We start from the raw sequence: 22817 nt of genomic DNA, 5'->3' as shown, positions 1-22817 counted from the left end.
ACCACAAAGGAGACTCAATCCAACTATAAAAGAGGCGGTCCAGAAAGAGGTAATGAAATTATGGGAAGCCGGCATTATATACCCTATTTCTGACAGTCCTTGGGTGAGTCCTGTGTAAGTAGTTCCCAAGAAAGGAGGGATGACAGTGATCAAAAATAAAAAGAATGAGTTAATTCCTATAAGGACCGTCACAGGATGGAGAATGTACATAGACTACAGGAGGCTCAACACTACTACAAGGAAGGATCACTTCCCCCTGCCTTTCATGGATCAGATGCTTGAGAGGTTAGCTGGTCATGCTTTTTATTATTTTCTAGATGGATATTCTAGATATAACTAAATTACAGTGGACCCTCAAGATCAAGAGAAGATGGCATTCACATGTCCTTTTGGAGTATTTGCTTACAGAAGAATGCCATTTGGACTCTGTAATGCCCCAGCAACTTTTCAAAGGTGTATGCTTTCAATTTTTTTCTGATATGGTTGAAAAGTTTATTGAGGTGTTTATGGATGATTTTTTTATTTTGGTAATTTTTTTGAATCTTGCCTTAAGCATTTATCTCTGGTCTTGAAATGGTATCAAGAATCAAACCTTGTTTTAAATTGGGAAAACTGTCACTTTATGGTTACAGAAGGTATTATTCTTGGACACCGGATTTCAAGCAAGGGGATTGAGGTTGATAGAGCCAAGGTGGACGTAATTAAAAAATTACCACCACCAACCAATGTTAAGACAGTCAGGAATTTCTTGGGTCATGCAGGATTTTACAGAAGATTTATAAAGGACTTTTCTAAGATTGCTAAATCATTCAGTAATCTACTAGTTGCTGATGTTCCTTTTGTATTTGATACTGAATGTTTGCATGCTTTTGAAACTCTAAAAGCAAACCTGCTCCCATCATAGCTCCCCCTGACTAGGATTTGCCATTTGAATTAATGTGTGATGCTAGTGATTATGCTATAGGAGCTGTTTTAGGACAGAGGTACGACAAGCTTATGCATGTCATTTACTATGCTAGTCGTGTGTTAAATGATGCTCAAAAGAATTACACAACTACAGAAAAAGAATTATGAGCTATTGTGTATGCTATTGTTAAGTTTAAGCCCTTTAATTGGTTCTAAGGTTATTATTTATACTGATCATGCTGCTTTGAAGTACCTTCTAACCAAATAGGATTCTAAACCAAGATTAATCAGATGGGTGCTACTCCTTCAGGAGTTTGATATTGACATCAAAGATAGGAAAGGTCAGAAAATCAAGTAGCTGACTACCTTCGCAGGATTGAACCTGAAGAGGGCGTGCAACCACCCACAGTTGTGACTGAGACATTTTTGAATGAGCAATTGTTCATCATTCAGCAGGCTCCATGGTTTGCAGACATTGCAAATTACAAATCCATGAATTTCATTCCAAAAGAGTATAGTAAATAACAAGTGAAGAAGCTACTGAATGATGCAGAGTACTACTTTTGGGAGGAACCATACCTTTTTAGGAGATGCTCAGATGGTATAATCCGGAGATGTGTCCCAGATGAGCAAACACAACAGATTCTTTGGCACGGTCATGGCTCTGGTTATGGAGGCCACTTTGGTGGTGAAAGGACAGCTACAAAGGTCCTTCAAAGTGGTTTTTACTAGCCGACTCTCTTCCGGGACTCAAGAGCATTTGTGAAGAACTATGACAGATATGAAAGAGCTAAGAATCTCCCTGCCAACCATGAGATGCCACAGCTGGGGATTCTTGAGATTGAGTTCTTTTATGTGTGAGTGATGAGCGGATAATTTATACACTTTTTGGCATTGTTTTTACATAGTTTTCAGTATGATTTAGTTAGTTTTTAGTATATTTTTATTAGTTTTTGAATAAAAATCACATTTCTGGACTTTACTATGAGTTTGTGTGTTTTTCTGTGATTTCAGGTAATTTCTGGCTGAAATTGAGGGACTTGAGCAAAAATCAAATTCAGAGGTTGAAGAAGGACTGCAGATGTTGTTGGATTCTGACCTCCCTGCACTCAAAGAGAAGTTTCTTGAGCTACAGGAGTCCAAATGCCGCGCTCTCAATTGTGTTGGAAAGTAGCATCCAGGGATTTCCAACAATATACAATAGTCCATACTTTGCCCGAGTTTAGATGACGCAAACTGGCGTTCAACGCCAGCTCTCTGCCCTATTCTGGAGTTAAACGCCAGAAACAGGTTGCAAAGCAGAGTTAAATGCCAGAAACAGGTTACAAACTGGCGTTTAACTCGAAGGAAGACCTCTACAAGTGAAAGCTTCAATGCTCAGCCCAAGCACACACCAAGTGGGCCCGGAAGTGGATTTCTGCATCATTTACTCATTTCTGTAAACCCTAGTAACTAGTTTAGTATAAATATGAATTTTTACTATTGTATTTACATCTTTAGTTTTATCTTTGGATTATCTTTTGATCCTTGGATTATGTTTTGGGGGCTGGCCATTCGGCCATGCCTGGACCTTGTTCTTATGTATTTTCAACGGTAGAGTTTCTACACACCATAGATTAAGGTGTGGAGCTCTGCTGTTTCTCATGAAGTAATGCAAAGTACTACTATTTTTCTATTCAATTCAAGCCTATTTCTTCTCTAAGATATTCATTCACACACAAGAACATGATGAATGTGATGATTATGTGACGCTCATTATCATTCTCACTTATGAACGCGTGCCTGACAAACACTTCCGTTCTACATGCAAACAAGCTTGAATGTGTATCTCTTAGCCTCCTGATCATGAGATCAGAGTCTTTGTGGTATAGGCTAGAACTATTGGCGGCCATTCTTGAGGTCCGGAAAGTCTAAACCTTGTCTGTGGTATTCCGAGTAGGATCCAGGAAGGGATGGCTGTGACGAGCTTCAAACTCGCGAGTGCTGGGCGTAGTGACAGACGCAAAAGGATTACTGAATCCTATTCCAGTATGATCGAGAACCGACAGATGAATAGCCGTGCGGTAACAGCGCATCTTGGACCATTTTCACTGAGAGGGTGGAAAGTATCCATTGACAATGGTGATGCCCTACACAAAGCTTGCCATAGAAAGGAGTATGAATGATTGGATGAAGACAGCAGGAAAGCAGAGGTTCAGGAGGAATAAAAGCATCTCTATACGCTTATCTGAAATTCTCACCAAGGAATTACATAAGTATCTCTATCCTAGTTTATATTTTATTTATCTTTTAATTATTAAAACTCTATAACCATTTGAATCCGCCTGACTAAGATTTACAAGGTGACCATAGCTTGCTTCAAGCCGACAATCTCCGTGGGATCGACCCTTACTCACGTAAGGTTTATTACTTGGACGACCCAGTGCACTTGCTGGTTAGTTGTGCGAAGTTGTGACAAAGTGTGTGAATTACGTTCCGAGCACCAAGTTTTTGGCGCCATTGTTAAGGATCACAATTTCGTGCACCAGTGGGTATTGACTTCACGGGACCTTTTCCACCCTCATACTCCAACAATTATATCTTAGTGGCAGTTGATTATGTGTCCAAGTGGGTGGAAGTTGTGGCTCTACCCACCAATGATGCGAAAGTGGTGATGAGCTTTCTTCAAAGATATATTTTCAGCCGGTTTGCTGCCCCAAGGACACTCATTAGTGATGATGGAAGTCACTTCTGTAACAGACACCTGGACTCACTTTTGCAGAGGTATGGAGTCCGTCATAAAGTGGCAACCCCCTATCACCCTCAGACAAGTGGATAGGTTAAGGTTTCTAACAGAGAACTCAAGAGGATTCTAGAAAAGACCGTCAGTATCTCAAGGAAGGATTGGTCTAGGAAGCTTGATGATGCTCCCTAGGCATGCTGAACAGTATACAAGACTTCTATTGGCATGTCTCCTTATTAGTTGGTTTATGGAAAAGCCTGTCACTTGCCAGTAGAGCTGGAGTATAGAGCTTACTAGGCAATCAAGTTTCTAAACTTGGATGCTCAAGCTGCAGGAATAAAGAGGATGCTTCAGTTGAATGAGCTTGATGAATTCAGATATTTGGCCTATGAGAATGCCAAGCTCTATAAGGAGAAAACCAAGATATGGCATGACAAGAAGATTGCCATCAGAGTCTTTGATATACACCTAGAGCTCACTCTGCAACACCAAACTTAAAAATTTTGCTTGTCCCCAAGCAAAGAAAACTTGGTCTTTTTTGTTCCCTTATGGTCGTTGAACGCCAGTAAGGGGCACCCTCCAGGGTATTCTGTTTCTCCCTATGCATTTCTATTTCTATTCTAAGTGCTACACATGATCACAAACGTTAGAAAAAGAGGAAAACTATGAAAATCAATAGAAGATTAAATAATATGAAATCAAACTAAAGTAACAGAAAGAAAATAGAAAAGAAGAAAATACTATATGATACTTATGGTTGGGTTGCCTCTCAACAAGCACTTCTTTACCGTCACTAGCTTGACGGTCAACTCCTTCAAGGAGGAAGATAGTTATAGAGAGATAAATCGTCACCCCTTACTGGGAGCTTTTTTTCTATGCTCTCATGGATCAATTAAATATGCTCAAGAGACAGGATCCTGTTCATTGTATAAAGTAGGATTGGACTTCTAGTAGACACCACTTTTATCCCAAGTGAGAAGTCTTATGCACGGAAACTTGTCTCTCAATAAATCTCCCTCGGCAAGTATACCGAATTGTCGTCAAGTAAAAACTCACAATAGAGTGAGGTCGAATCCCACAGGAATTGATTGGTCAAGCAACTTTAATAAAAGGAATGTTCTAGTTGAGCTAAGCAGAAATTGAGTTGATATTTGCAGAAACGTAAATAGCGGAAAAGTAAATAACAAAAAGTGTAAATGATGGAGATAAAGAGAAAAATGTAAATGGCGGAAAGTAAATTGCGGAATCTTAAATGAGGATTTGGAGAAATGAACATAAAAGTAAATGGCAGAAAGTAAAGAGAATGGGTAAGATCAGAAATGAGGGATTCATTGGGCTCAGGAGATGTTGTGTTCTCCGGATCAAGTTCATTCTCATCTCTTCCTCAATCAATGCATTCATTGATCTCCTTGGCAATCTTAAGTGATTGGATTCCAATTCCTTGGCAACCCAATCTCTCAAATCTTGATCAATAGCCAATTCCTTGGTCTAATTGCTCATGAGAAGAGATGAAGTATGGTCACTGATTATACCACATGTATTCCTAAATCAAAGTGTTGGTAGGATTATATGTCACTATATCCATCCAAACCCCAATTTGGTCCAACATGAGAAAGCATTTCTAGCATGATCTCTTCATTCCTCTTCCAAGGTTCCGAAGAGATCCAAGTATGAATAGCTTCTTTTCCAAGACAACTACCCAATAGGATGAAGATTGAAAGCTTTCTAGTAAAATCAAGAGAAAAGAAAGAAGAAGAATAATGAAAACTATTATTGATCCATCAAATTACAACAGAGCTCCCTAACCCAATGATAGGGGTTTAGTTGTTCATAGGTCTGGAAATGGAAAGCATAAATGAAAAGTACATTTTCATAATAAAACTAGAAGTTGCAGAGAAAGTAAAATATACAGAGTGTAGTTCTCCAAAATGCCAAAAGCTTTCTACTAGTTCAAAACTACTCCTATATATACTACTCTTCTAATCTTCTAGTTGGCTCTTCAAGTTTTGGATATGGGCCTTTGAATTTTTAGTTGAAGCAGCTACAGTCTTCAGTGGGCTCAGCTTTTCTTGCAGAAAAAGTGTGAGTTAGGCATGGATGTTAGTTAGGACGTTAGTGGTGTTAACGTTAAGTGAAAATGTGGGTTCGAGAACGTTAGTGACGATCACCTTTTTCACTAACGTTCCAAGCCAAAAATGATCCAGGTTAACTTCAACGTTAGTGGCACTAACGTGACCACTAACGTTGCCTCTTGGTCCTTCGCAAACGTTATTAGCATTCACCTTTTCCAATAACGTTGCTTATTGCCCCTTTTTCCCACGTTAGAGTTCACATTAGTATAACTAATGTGACCCTTAACGTGGGCATGCCTAAGCTTCGAGAGCGTTAGTGACACTTACCTTTGTCACTAACGCTTTAAACGCCCCTTCTTCCCACGTTAGTGCCTCACGTTAATTGCATTAACATGACCACTAACGTGGTGGTGATTGCCATCTCCAACGTTAGTGACAAAGGTGAGTGTCACCAACGTTTGCCCATCATTTCTTTCCTCCACGTTAGCTTCCACGTTAATGTAATTAACATGGCAACTAACGTGGGCAATATTGGCTTAGTCCAACGTTAGTGACAAAGGTGAGTGTCACTAACGTTGGCGATTCCTTGCTCCTCCCACATTAGAGTCCACGTTAATGTAATTAACGTGACTCTTAACGTGGCCAATTGTGCCCTTTTGGAACGTTAGTGGTATTCACTTTTACCACTAACGTTGGAGCTTCCCTTTTTCTCCACGTTAGCTTTCATGTTAATGTAATTATCGTGGCCACTAACGTGGGCTATAATGGCTTTTAAAGGCGTTATTGGTGATCACTTTTTCCATTAACGTTGCAAGCTAGCTCCCATTCCACGTTAGTGTTCACGTTAGTTAGACTAACGTGGCTACTAACGTGGCTCTTCCTTGCTTCCTTTGTCCTGAAATCAAGCAAATAAAGTGCATCAAAGCTTGGTTCTAAATCATGAGATCATGCATCATCCATTTTATCATTCAATTCATGCATAATTCTCATAAAATCATGTAAAGTTCACAATGTTTGCTTGAATCAAGATGTAAGTGAATATCTACCCAAAACTTGCTTATTTACTAAGAAAATGCATGAAACTACCCTAAAACAGTAAAGAAAAGGTCAGTGAAACTGGCCAAAATGCCCTAGCATCACAACACCAAACTTAAAGCTTGCTTGTCCCTAAGCAAGTACTGAAACATAAGAATGATGAATGAAAGAACAAGAGAAATAAGTTCTTATTATAGAAGTAAAGCTCTTGGTTTATGGGGTTTCATGCATAGCAACTTAGGTTCATTCCTTTACTGGTTTCCAGGTTCTTATCATGCTCTTGAATGCTTGCTTGATTGCATCCTATGAGATCCTTATTCTTTGATCCTCCCTTTTTTTTCAGGGTTTATTGCATCCTTAGGCTAAGTGCTCTGTGAGGGGGCAACTCTTTAAAGTAAGCTTTCAGCCAGCACTCCCGAACCAGTTGGTTCAAGGTGCTAGGTGTTGAAACACCCCTAAGGGCTTACTCCCTCAAGTCTCTCTCCCCCATACATGCACACCACATGCACATGGTTTGTTATTTTCTTTTCTTGAGGCCTTGGTGTCCAGCACCTCTTTGGGTTACTAAATGTTCTGTAGCAAGGTTGCTCTTGATAGTGGATTTTCAGTTGATAATCCCGGGTTAGTTAACCCAAGTTACCAAGTGATGAAGCATTCCTAAGAACTTATTCATCCAAGCAGATCCTTGGTACAGGATCACCACAAACACATCCCTCAAGATTTAAACCCTTGGTGCCTAGCCTTATTTCTTATTATTTCTTTCTTTTTCAAACTCTTATTGTTTTTTCTCTTTTTCTTATTAGGATCTGGTTGTTTGGTTAATCTCATAGAATGTGCTTCAAGCATGTTCTTCAGTACACATAAGTGCCCTCATACTTTATAGGTGATCCAACTTAGCTAATCTATTATCCCACCACCAACCTTGAGAACTTACTCCACAATATGAACCCCACTCTGGTTTTTCTTTTCATAACATTCTCTTTCATTAAATTCAAAGGGCAAGCATACAAGTAAGTATGATGAAGATGAAAACAGGTAACTTGGACCAGCACACATAGACTTAACAACTGAAAATGCTAAAGACAGAATTGAAAATTCCTAAGCTACTATAGAAGCATGTTCTATTTCATACATGATTTTCCTTATTTAGACTTTAAAAAAGATAAAACGAAGAGGGAACTCCACCACCTTTTACTCATGGGGCTGCCCATGCTCTCTCTCTTGTTTATCCTCTTTGTGTCTACTTGTGTTTCCTTGTATTCGTGTCATTCTGGCTCTTTTCCAATCCTCAAGTGCTTTCCTTACTGATTCATGACTCCTTTCGACTTTTTCTCTTTCTTCTCGCGCTAATTCATCCTTCACTTCTTCACATCTTGTGATTCCCGGATGCAATATAGGCAGTTGTCCGACTAAGTATCCGAGCCTGGCTTGAGTGTTCACATGATGTCCAGTCTCACTCATGTAAACTCCTTCTGAGAATGCCCTGTATTCGTTGAAGAGTTCTGCCTGTTCTATTTGTTTTTGATGCATCTCATGTATGTGTGCACCTTGATGTGCTTGGATGTTGATTAGCTTTTGGATGGCTTCTTGTTGTTGATCTTGCTTTTGATTTATCCTTTGGAAAGATTCATCCCATTGTCTCCCTTGTTCCAGTTGCTGCTCCATCAATTGCTTTTGCCACTCCTCCTATTGATTCATCCATCTAGAGAATGATTATTCTTGGCGGTTCATCATTTATAGTTGAAGCTCTTTCTGTGCCCCTTGATTCTCCACGTATTGTCTAGATAAGCCATCAATGGCTTCCTATAATTGGTGCATGTCCAAAGTGGCTGGGGCTTGCTCTTTTGGGTCTTGTTCTTCTACAACTTGATGGGCTGTCCTTTTTCTTATCCTTCGTTGAGGTAAGGGAGATGCAACAGCATGCATCCTTCAAACAGTAATTGGGATGCCCACTTTTATCCACTCGGGGTCCCCGTCTTTGAACACCACCCCAGCCCTGTCACACAGACGGAAAATAGTGCTGGGGTATCTTAACTTTCCTCCAGAATCGTTTTTCTCAGCCATCTTCCTAATGCCTTGGGCTATGATTTCGTGAACCTTGATCTCTCCTCTTTTGAGTATACATTGCACCATTGTTGCTCTCTTAAGGTTCACCTCTGAATTGTTTTCAACGGGTAGGATGGATCTCCTTATAATTTTGAACCACCCCTTTGCTTCAGGAGTGAGATCCCCTCTCTTAATGAATTTGGGCTTCCCATAGGGGTTTCGTACCCAATCAGCTCCTTGTATGCAAATATCTTGCACAATCTAGTCATAATTGGGATTGCCCATCTATTTTGGACTGATAGCTCTCTTCTACAAATGGTATGGTTCGTAGCTTTAACGCCCTCATGATACTCATGGGATTGAAATCCATGGTCACCCCCCTTACAAAGCTTATATAGGACTCATCTGCCTTATCATACCTGATTGCATTTGCATAAAACTCTCTTATAAGAGTTGCGTTTACTTTTGTTACCGGATCAGTGAGGAGCTCCCATCTTCTCTTTTCCACCTTCTCTGCAATTTTAGGGCACTCAGTTTTCTTGACTTGAAAGCTTAGCTCATATATGATCTCCTTATCAGCCATCCACCCAAATTGTAATGCATGGTGAAAGGTTCTAAACTTCTTCTCATCAAAAGGGTATTGCTCCATAGGCTCCTTCCCTTTTCTTCTTTTAGAGCTGGACGAGGCCATGAGTGACTTTTAAATTTGAATTTGTCGAAGTATGGATGATTGGTGAGAGTGCTTTCAATGGAGTAAGAGGTGTTGAAGGTGTGTTCCGAGAGTAAGAAGTACGAATTGAGAATTGGAATGTGAAGGGGTACGGACTAGGAATCACTTATATAGAAAAGTGGTGAGTAAATGAAAGGTGTGGATTGATGGTGTAGGCGTATAATGAACGGATGGGGTTTAGCATGGGATGGGCACAAGGATCATCACTTTTATGATGGGGTTGGTTCGGCTTCTAAGGGTGTTGTTCTTCCAATGTTGCATGGCAACATTTTCCAATGTATTCCCTTTGAAGACATGTGTATAGTCCCCCTTTGTGAAGTGGCCGAACCCTCCTTCTTCAATTGCCCCATCAATTCCTTCCAATTTTCCCGTTCATTTCTCCTACAAGAAAAAAAAAAGGAATGTAATTAATAAATTTTGGATAGTGGCGGCAAAAATAAAAAAATGGGATAACTACTTTTTAAAATTTTTGTTTTTAACTAACTAAGTGCTATTCATGAATGCAAACCAACTGACTATTTAACTGTCCATGTATGCAACATTGGTGACACCAAACTTAGTTTGTGGCCATGTGGTGTAAAAAGATTTGTTCAAGGTTCTAAGAGTGACATGATATGGTTGCATTTATGTTCTCTTAGTGTGCCTTGAAAACCAAACTTGTTCATTACTATATGTTGCAAAGTTGATTTGGAATTCATGAACCTTGCATTATTAACTACTTTAAAAGCATATAAAACATGGGTTGCCTCCCATGAAGCGCTTCTTTAGCGTCACTAGCTTGACGTTCTGCCTTTGTCAGGGTGGTTGGTAATGCTTCAAATCTTCCCCCCTCGCAGTGAATCTATCTCCATTGGCTTCATTAAGGATCTCCACATGTTCTAAGGAGAGAATTCTGCTGATGGTGAAAACTTTAGGCAGCTGAGATGGGATGGTGGGGAGATGAGGTGGGATAGATGGAAGATAAGCTGAGATCACTTTATCCCCTGGAGAGAAATCCTCTGTAGGGATCTTCTTATTCCTCCATCCCCTTGGTGCCTTCTTCCTTGTTTCTTTTAACTCTACCCTGCTCCTTGTGGCCTCCTTTCCTAGGGAAATTTTATTGCTGGTCTCATATGATTCTGGTGGGTTTGGCTCCTCTTGGGTTTCCTTTAGCTGTTGCACCTTTTGACTGTTTTATTTACCAACCAAAGGGATTCACAGGTGTACAGTTTGTGCTTCAGTGCTTGTTTCTTCCACTAGTGCCTTGTTGTGATCTTCCTTTGGTTCCTTGTTTTCTTGATCTACTTCTTGTGAGGGTTTGAAGACATTGAATGCGAGTTGTTCATCATGTATCCTCAGCACTAGCTCTCCTCGCTCTACATCTATAAGCGCTTTGGCTGTAGCTAGGAATGGTCTTCCCAATATGATTGGGTGAAGGTGACTCTCTTCCATTTCCAATATGACAAAGTCTGTGGGAAGGAAGTAGTTCCCAACCTTTACCAACACGTTTTCAACCACTCCTACTGCTTGTTTTTGAGTTTTGTCAGCCAGCTTGATGACTACATCTGTGGGCGTTAGCTCATTGATCTGCAGCTTCTTCATGAGGGATAAAGGCATTAAGTTGATGCTTGCTCCCAGGTCACAGAGTCTTTTATCAAACCTTGTTTCTCCTATGGCACAGGGGATGTGAAAACTCCCTGGATCTTTCCTTTTTGTAGGCAACTTTTGTTGAATGAGAGCACTTCACTCCTTATTCATCACTATTGTTTGTCCTCCCTTGAGTGAGCTTTTCCTGGTCAGTAGCTCCTTCATGTACTTAGTGTATGAGGGCATTTGTTGGAGAGCCTTGATGAATGGTATGTTTACACGAAGGGATGCAAACATGTCGAGGAACTTTGAGTATATTCTTTTTTCTACGCCACCCTTGAGTCTTTGGGGAAAAGGTGCATAGAGGTTCAGAATCTCCTTCTGTGTAATTTTGGTTTCTTGGTGACCCTCTTCCTGCTTCTCTGGTGAAGTATCTCCAGAGTGTTCGAAGGATTTGTTCAGCTCTTCCTCAGTCCCCCTATCACTTATAGTGACCATCTTGCATTCTTCCCATCTTACTTTCTTTGCTTCACCTCTCGGGTTTTTCTCTATGTCACTTGGGAAGCTGTCAGTAGGTTTGGGATTCTTCTCAGAGAGGTATCGCACTTAAAATTCTAGCCTCTTGATGGTGTCTCCCTGGTTTTTTATATTGGCTCGCACCTTGATGAGCGGATAATTTATACACTTTTTGGCATTGTTTTTACATAGTTTTCAGTATGATTTAGTTAGTTTTTAGTATATTTTTATTAGTTTTTAAATAAAATTCACATATCTGGACTTTACTATGAGATTGTATGTTTTTCTGTGATTTCAGGTAATTTCTGGCTGAAATTGAGGGACTTGAGCAAAAATAAGATTCAGAGGTTGAAGAAGGACTGCAGATGCTGTTGGATTCTGACCTCCCTGCACTCAAAGTGGATTTTCTGGAGCTAAAGGAGTCCAAATGGCGCGTTCTCAATTGCATTGAAAAGTATACATCCAGGGCTTTCCAACAATATATAATAGTCCATACTTTGCCCGAGTTTAAACGACGCAAACTGGCGTTCAATGCCAGCTCCCTGCCCTATTCTGGAGTTAAACGCCAGAAACAGGTTGCAAAGCAGAGTTAAACGCCAGAAACAGGTTACAAACTGGCGTTCAACTCCAAGGAAGACCTCTACACGTGAAAGCTTCAATGCTCAGCCCAAGCACACACCAAGTGGGCCCCAGAAGTGGATTTCTGCATCATTTACTTATTTCTGTAACCCTAGTAACTAGTTTAGTATAAATAGGACTTTTTACTATTGTGTTAGCAATCTTTGGACGTTTAGTTCTTAGATCATGGAGGCTGGCCATTTGGCCATGCCTGGACCTTCATCACTTATGTATTTTCAACGGTAGAGTTTCTACACACCATAGATTAAGGTGTGGAGCTCTGCTATTCCTCATGAATTAATGCAAAGTAATATTGTTTTTCTATTCAATTCAAGGCTATTTCTTCTCTAAGATATTCATTCGGACACAAGAACATGATGAATGTGATGATTATGTGACACTCATCACCATTCTCACCCATGAACGCGTGCCTAACAACCACTTCCGTTCTACATGCAAACAAGCTTGAATGTGTATCTCTTTGCCTCCTGATCATGAGATCAGAGTCTTCATGGTATAGGCTAGCATTATTGGCAGCCATTCTTGAGATCCGGAAAGTCTAAAGCTTGTTTGTGGTATTCCGAGTAGGATCTGGGAAGGGATGGCTATGACGAGCTTCAAACTCGCGAGTGCTGGGCATAGTGACAGACGCAAAAGGATTACTGAATCCTATTCCAGTATGATCGAGAACTGACAGATGATTAGCCGTGTGGTGACAGTGCATTTTGGACTATTTTCACTGAGAGGACGGGAAGTAGCCATTGACAACGGTGATGCCCTACATACAGCTTGCCATGGAAAGGAGTAGGAAGGATTGGATGAAAGCAGTAGGAAAGCAGAGATTCAAAAGGAACTAAGCATCTCCATACGCTTATCTGAAATTCTCACCAATGAATTACTTAAGTATCTCTATCTTTATTTTACGTTTTATTTATCTTTTAATTATTAAAACTCTGTAACCATTTGAATCTGCCTGACTGAGATTTACAAGGTGACCATAGCTTGCTTCAAGCCGACAATCTCCGTGGGATCGACCCTTACTCACGTAAGGTTTATTACTTGGACGACCCAGTGCACTTGCTGGTTAGTTGTGCGAAGTTGTGACAAAGAACTAAAATTATGAACGTGCGTATTAAGTTTTTGACGCCGTTACCAAGGAATGAACGATCACGATTTCCCACACCAATTTTTTGGCGCCGTTGCCGGGGATTGTTCGAGTTTGGACAACTGACGGTTCATCTTGTTGCTCAGATTAGGTAATTTTATTTTATTTTTAAGCTTTTTGTTTTTATTCTTTTATTTTTTGAAAAAAAATTTAAAAAAAAATTATTTTTTAATTTATTTATGTTCTTCAGAATTTTTAAGAAGGAATTCTAGAATTTCATGGAAAATGTTGAATCCTGGCTGGCTGTAAAGTCATGTCTAAATTCTCTTGGACTGAGACTTCTTCTTCACATGCTTGAACTATGTATGCTGAAGCTTGGCTAGCCATTGGCCATGTCTAGTATTTTGGACCGGAGCTTTCACTGAAAGCTTGGCTGGCTAGTAAGCCATGTCTAATTCCTAGACTGGAGTTTTAGACTAACATTGCAAGATTCATGGAATTCCTATTAAAAATTTTGAAATCCTTATTTTCCTTTTCAAAAGAAATTTTGAAAAATCCAAAAAAATTTAATAAAATCATAAAAACCAAAAATAAATTTGTGTTTCTTGTTTGAGTATAGTGTCAATTTTTAAGTTTGGTGTCAATTGCATGCTTTTATAATTTTCGAAAATTCATCATATGTTCTTCATGATCTTCAAGTTGTTCTTGATGAATTTCCTTGTTTGATCTTTGCATTTTTATGTTTTGTGTCTTTTCTTTTTTTTCATATGCATTTTCAGTTTGTTAGTGTCTAATTATTGAAAATTTCTAAGTTTGGTGTCTTGCATGTTTTTCTTTTCTTAAAAATTTTCAAAAATAAGTCTTGATGTTCATCTTGATCTTCAAAGTGTTCTTGGTGTTCATCTTGACATTCAAAGTGTTCTTGCATGCATCATGTGTTTTGATCTTGAATTTTCATGTTTTGAGTCATTTTTATGTTTTTCTCTCTCCTCATTAAAAATTCAAAAATTAAAAAAATATCTTCCCCTTATTTCACTCATAAATTTTCGAAAATTTGAGTTGACTTTTTCAAAACTTTTTAAAATTTAGTTGTTTCTTATGAGTCAAATCAAATTTTCAATAAAAAAATTTCTATCTTTTTCAAAAATCAAATCTTTTTCATTTTTTCTTTCATAATTTCGAAATTTTCAAAATTTATTTTCAAAATCTTTTTCTTATTTTTATTTCATATTTCCAAAATTAATGCTAAAAATTAATGTGATTGATTTAAAAATTTTAAGTTGTAACTTGCCTAGTAAGAAAGGTTTAATCTTTAAATTTTTAAAATCCTATCTTTTAGTTTCTTGTTAGTCAAGTAATCAACTTTAATTTTCAAAAATAAAATCTTTTTAATTTCCTTTTTAAATCTTTTTCAAATTAAATTTCAATCATATCTTTTTCAAAATCAATTTCAAAATCTTTCATAACTTCTCACTCTTTCAAATTTGATTTTCAAATCTTTTTCACTTAACCACTTAACTTTTTGTTTGATTTTAAAAGTTTACTATTTCAATCATATCTTTTTTAAAATCACCTAACTACTTTTCTCTCTCCTAATTTTCGAAAATCACCTCCATCTTTTTCAAAATTCCTTTTTAATTAACTAATTGTTTTAAATTTTAATTTAATTTAATTTTAATTTTCTTTTTAAAATTTTCAAATTTTAACTTTAATTTTAAATTATAAACAAAAATATTTTTCTTTTCTTTTCAATTATTTTTGAAAATTTTTCTCTCTCTCATCTCCTTCTAATTATTTATTTATTTACTAACACTTCTCTTCATCTCAAAATTTGAACCCTCTCTTCCTCTTGGTGTTCGAATTTCTCTTCTTTTATTCTTTTCTTCTTCTACTCACATAAAGGAATATCTATACTGTGACATAGAGGATTCCATATTTCTTTTTCTGTTTTCTTCTTTTTCATATGAGCAGGAACAAGGATAAGAACATTCTTGTTGAGGCTGATCCTGAACCTGAAAGGACTCTGAAGAGGAAGCTAAAGGAAGCTAAAGCACAACTCTCTGGAGAAAATCTGATAGAAATTTTCGAAAAAGAAGGAGACATGGCTGAAAATAATAACAATGCAAGGAAGATGCTTGGTGACTTTACTGCACCAAATTCCAATTTACATGGAAGAAGCATCTCAATCCCTACCATTGGAGTAAATAATTTTGAGCTAAAGCCTCAATTGGTTTCTCTGATGCAACAGAACTGCAAGTTTCATGGACTTCCATCAGAAGATCCTTTTCAGTTCTTAACTGAATTCTTGCAGATCCGTGATAATGTTAAGACCAGTGGGGTTGACTCCGAGGTCTACAGGCTTATGCTTTTCCCATTTGCTGTAAGAGACAGAGCTAGAATATGGTTGGATTCTCAACCTAAAGATAGCCTGAACTCTTGGGATAAGCTGGTCACGGCTTTCTTAGCCAAGTTCTTTCCTCCTCAAAAGATTAGCAAGCTTAGAGTGGATGTTCAAACCTTCAAATAGAAAGAAGGTGAATCCCTCTATGAAGCTTGGGAGAGATACAAGAAACTGACCAAAAAGTGTCCTTCTGACATGCTTTCAGAATGGACCATCCTGGATATATTCTATGATGGTCTATTTGAATTATCAAAGATGTCATTAGACCATTCTGTTGGTGGATCCATTCACCTAAAGAAAACACCTGTAGAAGCTCAGGAACTCATTGACATGGTTGCAAATAACCAGTTCATGTACACTTCTGAAAGGAATCCTGTGAGTAATGGGACGCCTCAGAGGAAGAGAGTTCTTGAAATTGATACTCTGAATGCCATATTGGCCCAGAATAAAATATTGACTCAGCAAGTCAATATGATTTCTCAGAGTCTGAATGGATTGCAAGCTGCATCCAACAGTACTCAAGAGGCATCTTCTGAAGAAGAAGCTTATGATCCTGAGAACCCTGCAATAGCAGAGGTGAATTACATGGGTGAACCTTATGGGAGTACCTATAATCCCTCATGGAGAAATCATCCAAATTTCTCATGGAAGGATCAACAAAAGCCTCAACAAGGCTTTAATAATGGTAGAAGAAACAGGTTTAGCAATAGCATGCCTTTTCCATCATCCACTCAGCAACAGACAGAGAATTCTGAGCAGAATCTATCTAGCTTAGCAAATATAGTCTCTGATCTATCTAAGGCCACTTTAAGTTTCATGAATGAAACAAGGTCCTCCATTAGAAATTTGGAGGCACAAGTGGGCCAGCTGAGTAAAAGAGTCACTGAAACCCCTCCTAGTACTCTCCCAAGCAATACAGAAGAGAATCCAAAAAGAGAGTCCAAGGCCATTACCTTGCTTGGTGTGGTCGAACCCAAAGAGGAGGAGGAGTACGTGAATCCTAGTGAGGAAGACTTCCTGGGGTGTTCACTGACCAATAAGGAGTTTCCCTTTGAGGAACCAAAGGAATCTGAGGTTCATCTAGAGACCATAGAGATTCCATTGAACCTCCTTTTACCATTCATGAGCTCTGATGACTATTCATCTTCTGAAGAAGATGAAGACATTGCTGAAGAGCAAGTTGCTTAATATTTAGGAGTAATCATAAAGCTGAATGCCAAATTATTTGGTAATGAGACTTGGGAGGATGAACCTCCCTTGCTCACCAATGAACTAAATGAATTGAATAGGCAGAAATTACCTCAAAAGAAATAGGATCCTGGTAAATTCCTAATTCCCTGTAACATAGGCACCATGACCTTTGAGAAGGCTCTGTGTGACCTGGGGTCAGGCATTAACCTTATGCCACTCTCTGTAATGGAGAAACTTGGGATCTTTGAAGTGCAAGCTGCCAGAATCTCGTTAAAGATGGCAGACAACTCAAGAAAACAGGCTTATGGAGAAGTAGAGGATGTGTTAGTAAAGGTTGAAGGCCTTTACATCCCTACTAATTTCATAATCCTAGACACTGGGAAGGATGAGGATGAATCCATCATCCTTGGAAGACCCTTCCTAGCCACAGCAAAAGCTATGATTGATGTGGACAGAGGAGAGTTGGTCCTTCAACTGAATGAGGATAACCTTGTGTTTAAAACTCAAGGATCTCCTTCTGTAACCATGGAGAGTAAGCATAAAAAGCTTCTCTCACTACAGAGTCAACCAAAGCCCCCACAGTCAAACTCTAAGTTTGGTGTTAGGAGGCCACAACCAAACTCTAAGTTTGGTGTTGAACCCCCACATTCAAACTCTAAGTTTGGTGTTGGGAGGTTCCAACAATGCTCTGAACATCTGTGAGGCTCCATGAGAGCTCACTGTCAAGCTATTGACATTAAAGAAGCGCTTGTTGAGAGGCAACCCAATGTTATTTAATTATATCTATTTTATTTTCTATTGTTATTTTATATTTTTTTAGGTTGATGATCATGTGGAGTCACAAAAACTACTGAAAAATCAAAAACAGAATGAAAAAAGCTTTAAAAACAGCTCACCCTGGAGGAAGAACTTACTGGCATTTAAACGCCAGTAAGAAGCATCAAACTGGCGTTTAACGCCAGAAAGAAGCATCAAGCTGGCGTTAAACGCTAGAAACAAGCACCAGACTGGCGTTTAACGCCAGAACAGAGCATGAAAGTGGCGTTAAACGCCAGAAACAGGCTACATTTGGGCGTTTAACGCCAAAAACAAGCAACATGCTGGCGTTTAACGCCAGACATGCATGCTAAGGGCGTTTTACACGCCTAATTGGAGCAGGGATGTTAAGTCCTTGACCCCACTGGATCTGTGGACCCCACAGGATTCTCACAGGATCTGTGGACCCCACAGGATCTCTACCTACCCCACCTCTTCTTCTCTCCTCTTCAAACCTTTTCATAACTCTCTTCCACAAAAACCCTTCACCAATCACCTCAATCACTCTTCCCCCACTCCTATATAAACCCCTCATTCCTTCTTCATTTTCACACAACACAACCCTGTCTTCTTCCCCTTGGCCGAATACACACCTTTCTCCCTCTCCTCCATTTTTCTTCTTCTTCTCCTTCTTTCTTTCTTCTTTTGCTCGGGGACGAGCAAATATTTTAAGTTTGGTGTGGTAAAAGTATTGCTTTTTATTTTTCCATAACCATTAATGGCACCTAAGGCCAAAGAAACCTCAAGAAAGAGGAAAGGGAAGGCAATTGCTTCCACCTCTGAGTCATGGGAGATGGAGAGATTCATCTCAAAGGTCCATCAAGACCACTTCTATGAAGTTGTGGCCAAAAAGAAAGTGATCCCTGAGGTTCCTTTCAAGCTCAAAAAGAGTGAATATCCAGAGATTCAACACGAGATTAGAAGAAGAGGATGGGAAGCTCTCTCTAATCCTATTCAACAAGTCGGGATCTTAATGGTTAAAGAGTTCTATGCAAACGCATGGATCACTAGGAACCATGATCAAAGTGTGAGCCCGAATCCAAAGAATTAGCTTACAATGGTTCGGGAGAATTACTTAGATTTCAGTCCGAAAAATGTAAGGTTGGTGTTCAACTTGCCAATGATGCAAGAAAATGCACGCCCCTACACTAGAAGGGTCAACTTTGATCAAAGGTTGGACCAAGTCCTCGTGGACATATGTGTGGAAGGAGCTCAATGGAAAGTTGACTCAAGAGGCAAGTGATGCACGGAAAACTTGTCTCTCAACAAATTCCCCTTCGGCAAGTGTACCGAATTGTCGTCAAGTAAAACTCACAATAGAGTGAGGTCGAATCCCACAGAGATTAACAGATTAAGCAATCAATGGTTAATTGATTATCCTAGTTAGACGATTCAGATTTGGATGATGAGCAACAAGGAAATGTAAATTGACAGAAAAGTAAAGAAAGCAATAAAGTGCAGAAAAGTAAAATGGCAAGAAAAGTAAATACAAGAACTAAAAATAAAATGAACATTGGGATAAAGAGATATTGCAATCCTCCGGATCAAGTTCATTCTCATCTCATTCTCAATCAATGCATTCATTGATCTCCTTGGCAATCTTAAGTGATCGAATTACAATTTCTTGTAATTCGATCTCTCAAATCTTGATCAATAGCCAATTCCTTGGTCAATTGCTCATGAGAAGAGATGAAGTATGGTCACTGATTATACCACATGCATTTCCCAAATCAAGTGTTGGAAGGATTATAGTCACATATCCATCCACCCCCAATTTGGTCCAGCATGAGAAAGCATTTCTAGCATGATCTCTTCATTCCTCTTTCAAGGTTCAGAAGAGATCCAAGTATGCATAGTTTCTTTTCCAAGATAACTACCCAATTGGATGAAGATCGAAAGCCCTCTAGTAAAATCAAGAAGAAAGAAAGAAGAAGAAGAATAAGAACTATACTTAATCCATTGAATCACAATAGAGCTCTCTAACCCAATGTAAAGAGTTAGTTGATCATTGCTCTACAAAAATAGAAAAGAAAGAAAGTGCAGAAAAGTAAAGATGAAGATAAAAACTGAAAATAAAACTTCAAATTCATAAATGAAAATTACAACTAAAAGAAAGAGAAGGAAAAGTGTGTGAGGGGAGGGAGTCCGAAGACCCCTCTTCAATCCCCCATTCCAGAATTCAGTTCCCCCCCCCTTTTCGGGCTTAACGTTAGAGGCCACGTTAACTAAGTTAACGTGGCAACTAACGTGCCCACTTATGAGCTTGGTCCAACGTTAGTGATAATGTTAAGTGTCACTAACGTTGGCTCCATTTCCTTTCTTCAAAGTTAATGCCACTAACGTTTCTCACTAACGTTGTGGCTTTCCTTCCTTCCACGTTAGTTCCCATGTTAGTGTAACTAACGTAGCCACTAACGTGGCTCTTCTCTTCTTCTTTTGGCCTGAACTCAATCAAACAAAGTGCATCAAAGTCTTGCTCTTAATCATGGAATCATGCATCATCCAATTTATCATATAATTCATACAAAATTCTCATGAAATCATGTAAAGTGCACAATGTTTGCTTGAATCAAGATGTAAGTGAATATCCACCTAAAACTATCTTATTTCCTAAGAAAATGCATGAAACTACCTTAAAAACAGTAAAGAAAAGGTCAGTGAAACTGGCCAAAATGCCCTGGCATCACAACACCAAACTTAAAGCTTGGTTGTCCCTAAGCAAGTACTGGAACAAGAGAATGATGAATGGAATGCCAAGAGAAATGAGTCATTCTTGTGGAAGTCATGTCCCTGGTTTTATGGTGGTTTCATGCATAGCAACTTAGGTTCATTCCTGGCTTTCAGACCTTTATCATATCCTAGAATACTTACTGTGATTGCATCCCATGAGACTTTTATTCGTTGATCCTTTTGTTGTCATTTCAGGGCTTATTTTTGTTCTTACGCTAAGTGCTCTGTAAGGGGGCAACTCTTTAAAATAAGCTTTCAGCCAACACTCCCGAACCAGTTGGTTCAAGGTGCTAGGTGTTGAAGCACCCCTAAGGACTTACTTTCTCCAGTCTCTCCCCCATACATACACACCACAGGCATATGGTTTATTTATTTTCTTTTCTTGAGACCTTGGTGTCCAGCACCTCTTTGGGTTACTAAATGCTCTGTAGTGAGGGTTACTCTTGATAGTGGACTTTCAGCTGATAATCTCGGGTTAGTTAACCCAAGTTACCAAGTGATAAAGCACCCCAAAGAGCTTATTCATCCAAGTAGATCCCTCACACAGGAGCACCACAAACACATGCCTCAAGATTAAAACCATTGGTGCCTAGCCTTAATGCTTAATCTTTTTCTTTTATTTTTCAACCACTTTCATTGTTCTTTCCATTTTTCTTATTAGGATCTTTTCATATACTTAGTCTCATGAGTATATTTAAAGCAAAGTATTCAGGACAGATAGTTGTCATCCCACCTTATGGTTGAACCAACTTAGCTAACTTATGATCATACCACAAACTCATGAACTCATTCCAAAGTATGAACTCTACTCTGGTCTTTTAAAAACACTCATTTTCCTTTCATTTGATTCAAAAGGGACAAGCATACAAGTAAGCAAAGTAAGGATGCAATAATGACATTCAGACTAGAAAACACAACTTTAATCAATAAAAAGTTTAAAAGACAGAATTGACATGCTTATTTACAAGGAAGAAGCACACATACATACAAAGAACTTAGAAGACAATCATGCAATTAAATGTACTGGAAATAAGTAAGAGGAAAAAGGAACTTTACCACCTTGTAGTTCATCTTTATTGTTGTTGCCCTTCTTCTCCTACTTTTCTCCCTTCCCACACCAATTTAGACTAATTGCTTGTCTTCAAGCAGCAAATAAAACAGTGGTGGTAGGGTCTATGATGGGTCATGAACGTCTTACATACTGAAATGTAAGTGATGTATGTGGTTAAGCAAGCAAAAATTAAGGGTAACACTGCAAGCCTAAGAAGCAAAGGCATTATGATTATACAAACAAGTGGTGTTGCTGGATACATTGCATAGAAAAATAAGTGACACACCAAACTTAGTGTGACACTTTCTCTTAGAATTGATGCAAGTATCCAGAAAGATTGAAAACAGATTGTTGCAGGGCAACACCAAACTTAGAATGTGATCATATGCCAATTTTATTTGGAAGGAAGCTGAGTAAAAAATTATTGTATTAATAACAAAATCACCAAGAGCCAAAGCTGTCATGAACAGGGGCTTCTTGGTGAGGCATTAACACAAACAGTTAGAGAGCATAGAAAATAAAGAACTAAAGTAATTACATGAATAAAGTAAAACAAAAGAAAATGTCTAATCTAGGTAATCAACCAGCCAGTAGTTTGTTAATCACAATTAATCCCCGGCAACAGTGCCATAAACTTGATGCACGGAAAACTTGTCTCTCAACAAATTCCCCTTCGGCAAGTGTACCAAATTGTCGTCAAGTAAAACTCACAATAGGGTGAGGTCGAATCCCATAGAGATTAACGGATTAAGCAATCAATGGTTAATTGATTATCCTAGTTAGACGATTCAGATTTGGATGATGAGCAACAAGGAAATGTAAATTGACAGAAAAGTAAAGAAAGCAATAAAGTGCAGAAAAGTAAAATGGCAAGAAAAGTAAATACAAGAACTAAAAATAAAATGAACATTGGGATCAAGATATATTACAATCCTCCAGATCAAGTTCATTCTCATCTCTTCCTCAATCAATGCATTCATTGATCTCCTTGGCAATCTTAAGTGATCGAATTACAATTCTTTGTAATTCGATCTCTCAAATCTTGATCAATAGCCAATTCCTTGGTCAATTGCTCATGAAAAGAGATGAAGTATGGTCACTGATTATACCACATGCATTTCCCAAATCAAGTGTTGGAAGGATTATAGTCACATATCCATCCACCTCCAATTTGGTCCAGCATGAGAAAGCATTTCTAGCATGATCTCTTCATTCCTCTTTCAAGGTTCAGAAGAGATCCAAGTATGAATAATTTCTTTTCCAAGATAACTACCCAATTGGATGAAGATCGAAAGCCCTCTAGTAAAATCAA

The 22817-nt window shown here is 38.6% G+C and overlaps 1 non-coding gene across 1 annotated transcript; it reads right to left on the bottom strand.

Annotated features, from left to right (window-relative positions):
* Positions 1-15810: 15810 nt before the first annotated feature.
* Positions 15811-15918, bottom strand: LOC112724516 (small nucleolar RNA R71). The gene has a single exon (XR_003163675.1). It is a non-coding gene; the product is annotated as a small nucleolar RNA R71 (small nucleolar RNA).
* Between the last annotated feature and the right edge of the window lie 6899 nt (positions 15919-22817).

This window comes from Arachis hypogaea, chromosome 11 (assembly GCF_003086295.3).
Source record: "Arachis hypogaea cultivar Tifrunner chromosome 11, arahy.Tifrunner.gnm2.J5K5, whole genome shotgun sequence".
In the NCBI taxonomy this organism is placed as follows: Eukaryota; Viridiplantae; Streptophyta; class Magnoliopsida; order Fabales; family Fabaceae; genus Arachis; species Arachis hypogaea.
Note: the sequence above shows the minus strand (reverse complement) of the source record. Positions and strands in the feature narration are given on the sequence as shown.